This window comes from Chiloscyllium plagiosum, chromosome 25, assembly GCF_004010195.1.
Source record: "Chiloscyllium plagiosum isolate BGI_BamShark_2017 chromosome 25, ASM401019v2, whole genome shotgun sequence".
NCBI lineage: Eukaryota > Metazoa > Chordata > Chondrichthyes > Orectolobiformes > Hemiscylliidae > Chiloscyllium > Chiloscyllium plagiosum.
This window is the reverse complement of record NC_057734.1, coordinates 17,264,210-17,270,209: the sequence shown is the minus strand read 5'-3', so window position 1 is coordinate 17,270,209 and position 6,000 is coordinate 17,264,210. Positions and strand designations below refer to the sequence as shown.

Sequence of the window (6,000 nt, the reverse complement as noted above, 5' to 3'; positions counted from 1 at the left end):
GTACAAGCGTCATAATTGAGGAGCTCCTTTAGTTCAACAATACCTTCAATCACTTTCCTGATGAATGAAAAGAGATTGATTTGTGGCAATTGATTGGATTAAATTTGATCTGCCTTTTGTCAACAGGAGAGAAGCAGGCAAGTTTTCATGTGATAGGGTTCCAACATTGACAATGTGGTCGAACAACTTGGCTAGAGGTGTGGCGAGTCTTGGAACACTTCTCTTCAATACCACTGTCAAGACATTGTCAGTGCTGATATACTTTTCTGCATCAAATGCCTTCAGCAATTTCTTGATACCACGTGGAAGAAAATGGACCTCGGATTCGTAGCCTCTAAGTTATCCACTAAGATCTGCACGATGTTCAGCACCATTCGCTACTCCTCAGATACTGAAGCAATTCGCATTCAAATATAACAAGATTTGGACAATTTCCAGCCTCGGGCTGACAAGTGGCAAGCAACATTCATGCCATGACCCTCTCCAATAAGAGATAATCTAATCACCGTCCCTTGACATTCAATCATGTTATCATCACTGGATCTCCCACGGTTAACAACCTCAGGGTTACCATTCACCAGAAACTCAACTGGACTCACCATATAAATACAGTGGCTACAAGGGCAGGTCAGAAGCTAGGAACATCATAGCAAGTAACTCCCCAAACCTTGTCCACCATCTACAAGGCACAAGTCAGGAATGTGATCCTCACTTGCCTGGATGGGTGTAGCTTTATCAATACTCAGGAAGCTTGACACCATCCAGGACAAAGCAGCCGGTTTGATTGGTACCACATCTACAAACATCCAGCCCCTCCTTCACTGATGGTCAGGAGCAGCAAGTATGTACTACCTACATGATGTACTGCAGGAATTCATCAAAGATCTTAGACCACACTTTCCAAATGCACAAACACTTCAATTTAGAAGGAAAAGGGCAACAGGTACATGGGAACACCACAACCTGAAGCTCCTCTCCAAGCCATTCACCATCCTGATTAGGAATTATATTGTTGTTCCTTCAGTGGCACTGGATCAAAATCCTAGAATTCCCTCCTTATAGCATTGTGGATCAACCTAGAGCATGTATATTGCAGTGGTTCAGGAGAGCAGCTCACAACAACCTTCTCAAGGGCAATTAGGGACTGGTAATAAATTCTGGCCCCGAGTGAATAAAAAAGGTCAATACATGAGCTGGTGGGTATGTGTGTGACAGTGAGTGGTGTTTCTCCATTATCTGTGTCCTCCTGCTTTTCCATTTCTTTCTCTTCTACCACTGCCTGGTCACTTTATAATTTTTTGGTACCTTTATGAAAAAGGTACAAGGATGGGTTTGTGGTGCATACAGGAAGAGGTGAAAGCATACAGCAGTTGGATTATGTAAATCAGTAGAAATTGTGGGATTTTGGGCATGGGCCAGGGAAATAGAATAGAAGGATTAGTCATGAGCATGCTGTTCACTACTGCAATCATGGCTGCTCTAAGAATGCGAAGCAGTATGAGGGTAAGGATAAACAACTGTGTCTGTTCCCTGTTGTTCAGGTATTACCTCGGTTATGTGTTATCTTGTCTTACAAGAGAAAGGGAAGTGGACCAGCGAAGTGCAATCTGTTTGGGAGATGCAGTTGTTCTGGTTGGATAGCTGACAGCCAGTGCAACAGTGAGATGTGAAATGTGGGTGGGAGACTTGCAGCAACACTCACCATGCTCTCGCCAAAGGGGGCTTGTACTCTTTAAAGGTACAAGCTAGTTTTAAATAAAGCAGACAAGCTCTGGTGAAAGAGTCCCCAGAGCTGAAACATTAACTCTGCTTTCTTCCAACCAATGGTACCAGGCCTGATGAGTTTCACCAGCAATTTCTGTTTAAACTTCAACTAACAGTCACATATCACAATTTTGAATCTCTGTTCAAGAATGCAGCCATTTACCAGAATGCTTAGCATTAGCTGCATGCTGCAAGCATTTTTATTTGCAGGGAGCACAAAATTTATACTACACATCACAATCCTTCTGCCCTGCCCAATCTTAAAGCTGAAATCCCTTTCACTTTATGTGGTAATTCAAATAATTGAATAATATATTTCAAAATCGTACCAGACTCCCAGAGCTCATTTCGCCTGATTGTCTGTTTAGCATATAGAAATTATTAAAACTCAAGGTTGTCCTACCAGCATTCCAGGTATCTTTCTGCAAACTAGGTTGAGATTTTTGTTTCACCCTTTTCCTTGCTGCAAAGAATTACTTTGACTAGCTCAAATAATAAATTCTTCAACGGCTGCTTTAAGGTATGGAAATTAGTGAAGCCTCAAGTTTCCAACAGTAGCTGCTTCCATCTTGTGATGTGTTTCACAGCTATTTTCTCTCTTCTGATGTATTTTTATTCTTGCTGTGGCTCATCATTAATTAGTATTTAAACCAACTTTTTTATTAAAATTACTAACTCTGATTTTATTATTACTTTCTTTTCTAATTTCTACTAATTATTGATCTCAAAGTTATATTATCAGGGATCTTACTTATTTTTCAGAATGTAATTATCAAATTCAAATGGTACGCAGGACAGCTTAACAAACTAAAATAATTTACAATACAAAATGGATGTTGCCTGGTATGGAAGGAAAACCGTATGAGGAAAGACTGAGGCACTTGGGGCTGTTTTCACTAGAGAAAAGAAGGTTTAGGGGTGACTTGATTGAGGTGTACAAGATGATTAGGGGGTTAGATAGGGTCGACAGTATGAACCTTTTCCCGCGTATTGAGTCGGGTATTACAAGGGGGCATAGCTTTAAATTAAGGGGGGGTAGATATAGGACTGATGTTAGGGGTAGGTTCTTCACTCAGCGAGTCGTTAGTTCATGGAATGCCCTGCCAGTAACAGTGGTGGACTCTCCCTCTTTATGGGCATTTAAGAGGGCATTGGATAGGTATATGGAGGATAGTGGGTTAGTGTAGTTTAGGTGGGCTTGGATCGGCGCAACATCGAGGGCCCAAGGGCCTGTACTGCGCTGTATTCTTCTATGTTCTATAAAAATGCAAATCCGGAATATTTGAAATAGTTCAGTACCAGAAATGTGTAAGTACCTGAAAGGCAGAGGAAAGGCTGAAGATCCTTGCCAAAGCTTTGATGACTGTATGGTGTTCTTCCTGCTCTTCTCTGGAACTGAAAAATTCTGAAATTTTGCTTCGGACTTTCATCCTTCTCTTATCTTCACCTGGTCCATCTTTGATTCTTCCCTTACATTCTTTAATTTTGCGGTTTCCATTTCCAGGAATGAACTATGTACTAATATCCATTACAAATCCACCAACTTGCACAGCTATATCGACTTTGCTTGCTCATACCCTGCTTCCTGTAAGGACTTCATTCCATTCTTCCAGTTTTTGTCTCTGTCACATCTATTCTGATGATGCTAGCATCCACAAGTTGTACTTATGCCATGTCTTCCTTCTTCCTCAATTCAGGATATCCTCACACTGTGGTTGATAGGGCCCTTAACCATGTCCAATCTATATCTCAGTACTGCTCTCACCCCTATCTCTCCCTCCCAAGACAATGATAAGGTTCCACTTGTCCTCACTTTCTGCCCCCCCCCCCCCCCCCCAGTCCCACATTCAAAGGATCATCTTCGGCCATTTCTCTCACCTTCAGTCTGATGCCACCATCATACATATCGTCCCCTCCCCTTTCAGCAGTCTGAAGGGACCATTTCATACTCTGGTCCACTCCATCACCACTGACACCTTATTCCACCCCTCCCCCCAATCCACACAACTTCCCATGCAATCATAAGTGTACCACTTGCCCCTTCAACTCCTCCTTCCTCACCATCCAAGGGCCCAAACTCTATTAAGCTATTTAAGTTCATATTTCAATCTAATCTATTGTGGCCACTGAAGGAGACCAAATGCAGAGGATGACTGCTTTGCAATAACACCTTGGCTTAGTTCACAAGCAAGTTCAATAACTTCAGGCCATGAACTGTGCCCTCTATTTTGATTCCTTCCAACTCAATCAAGAGATTTACCCCTTTTTTTCATGGTTTTGCTTTCAGTCAGAGTTTGTTTTTATTCGATTATTAGCAACTAATCTGGCCAATGCTTTGTCTTTGCAATCATCATTACCACTCCCTTTGTCTGATGTTCAACGATATTTTGATGTCTAAAAATCCTTTGAACTCTCCCTGACCTGCTGTTTCTGTTCTGATTCACTTGTACCATTCCCATTTCAACTGTATAAAGATTGCATTTGTGGCCAATACCACAACATGCACATGTGGAACATTGGAGTATTGTATTAAAATTCACAACAGAAGTCTTGGAAATTTTTAATAAGAGTCAAAGAAACCAACATACTGAGAATTGTTTGACTATTCCATTAGCAAAAGATTTTTGTTAATAAGTGAACTGCTTACTGGGGTCTACTGTGACACACTGGACTGACTCAGGTCCCACCCTTCCACCTCTGTGACTGATGACAGAATTTGCTGCTTCCTTTGTCTTACAGCTTCAGAGTTCACTTCCTATCGACTCCCAGAACAATCAATCAGTCACCAATTACCAACATTTTGTTGTCAGAGGGAGTTCAAAGGCCAAGTGGAAGAAAATAATGCGAGACTATGAATTTGAGTGGGGAAATACAATTAAACAAACAGGACTCCCTTTATGTCACACAGCTTGTTTGTGTTTGTGTGTGCTATTGTGCGCACTCAAATGGTTCAGCCTGCCTTATGAACACAGTCTGAAGAATAAAGTCTAACATTCTTCCGCTCTGAAGTCTCAATGGGCTTGAAACGGTAACTCTGTTTTTCTCTGTATTAATACAGCCTGTTCTTTTTGTTTATCCTGCACTTTTTTTTACATTAAACAAACAAACCAGTCAGTTTCTATTTAATTACAATTGCCAAATTTACTAATGTCTGCTACTGTTACTGATCACTGTATCCATTTTGCACATTCTATTAATTTAGCATTACAAATGTATAGAAGTGGGGCAAGGTACATATGAGGCAATCATCTAAATTATCGTAGTACCTTTTTAATATGTAAATTAAGATGACATTATTTTGATGTACACATAATACATGTACAAACATTGTTAAGTTAAGTGAAGGATTTATCTGCCACAATGAAATAAGGTGAAGGATGAATAGAGATCGTGTGTGCAGGTTAATTTAAAGAGATAATAAATAGGAAACAATTTTCAGTCATTGTCTTTACCGCCTGTGGAGATTAACATTTCTAGGAAGCTTAGAAATGTATCCACTTGGATATGTATGCACCCTAATACATATGTCAATATCTATATTAATAACTTTACTTCTCACAATCTTCAACTCTTTATAACAATCAGTGCAAGTTTGTGATTAGTCAATAATTGTTTTCCAGGCAGTTTTTAAGAAGCCTTCATTCTAAAGCATCCTGTGTTACTAGCAGTACCACAAGGACAGATCTTCAAATGTCACACAGGCGATGAAGAGTACCCTCTGGAATCTGATGTTATACTTGTATGTCAATTATGTACAGGAACAGGTGCTGTCACTCCAGCCAAAGTGCACATTACAGGCATTTTGAAGTAGTGCTTCAAATGTTTCAGAAATGTCTTGCAATTCACCCCAGAGGACGCTGTATGGCTTAATGTTAAATACTGCATATTGCATAACTGAAACCAAAACATTAAAGCTATCTTTTGTCTTTTCATAAGTAACGCAAGTTCTATACCTAAACTATTCAATTTATTTTGTACCTTTCAAATGCTATTCTCAGCATCATGTTGTTAATTCAGATACACTCAGTATAAAATTAGACATCAGCTCCAAATCGTTATATTAGGATTCAGCACTTATTGGATTGTACATTTTCTCCTTGTCCTTTGACGAGGCTAATCAGATATATACTGTGAGAGAAATAATAAGAAGCTTTAAATTGCATTTTATGGCCAAAATGACTTTTCCTGACACAGTCCAATATGTAAATTAGTTAGAAATTTAAAGTGTTGTTATAA

General features: G+C 39.8%; 1 long non-coding RNA gene across 1 annotated transcript in view; it reads left to right on the top strand.

Moving 5' to 3' along the window:
* The first annotated feature begins 4,366 nt into the window (after positions 1-4,366).
* Positions 4,367-6,000, top strand: part of LOC122562616 — a 36,881-nt gene continuing 35,247 nt past the window's right edge. Inside the window, exon 1 of the long non-coding RNA XR_006315373.1 lies at positions 4,367-4,792. This is a non-coding gene — a long non-coding RNA (uncharacterized LOC122562616). The remainder of the gene's footprint in view (positions 4,793-6,000) is intronic.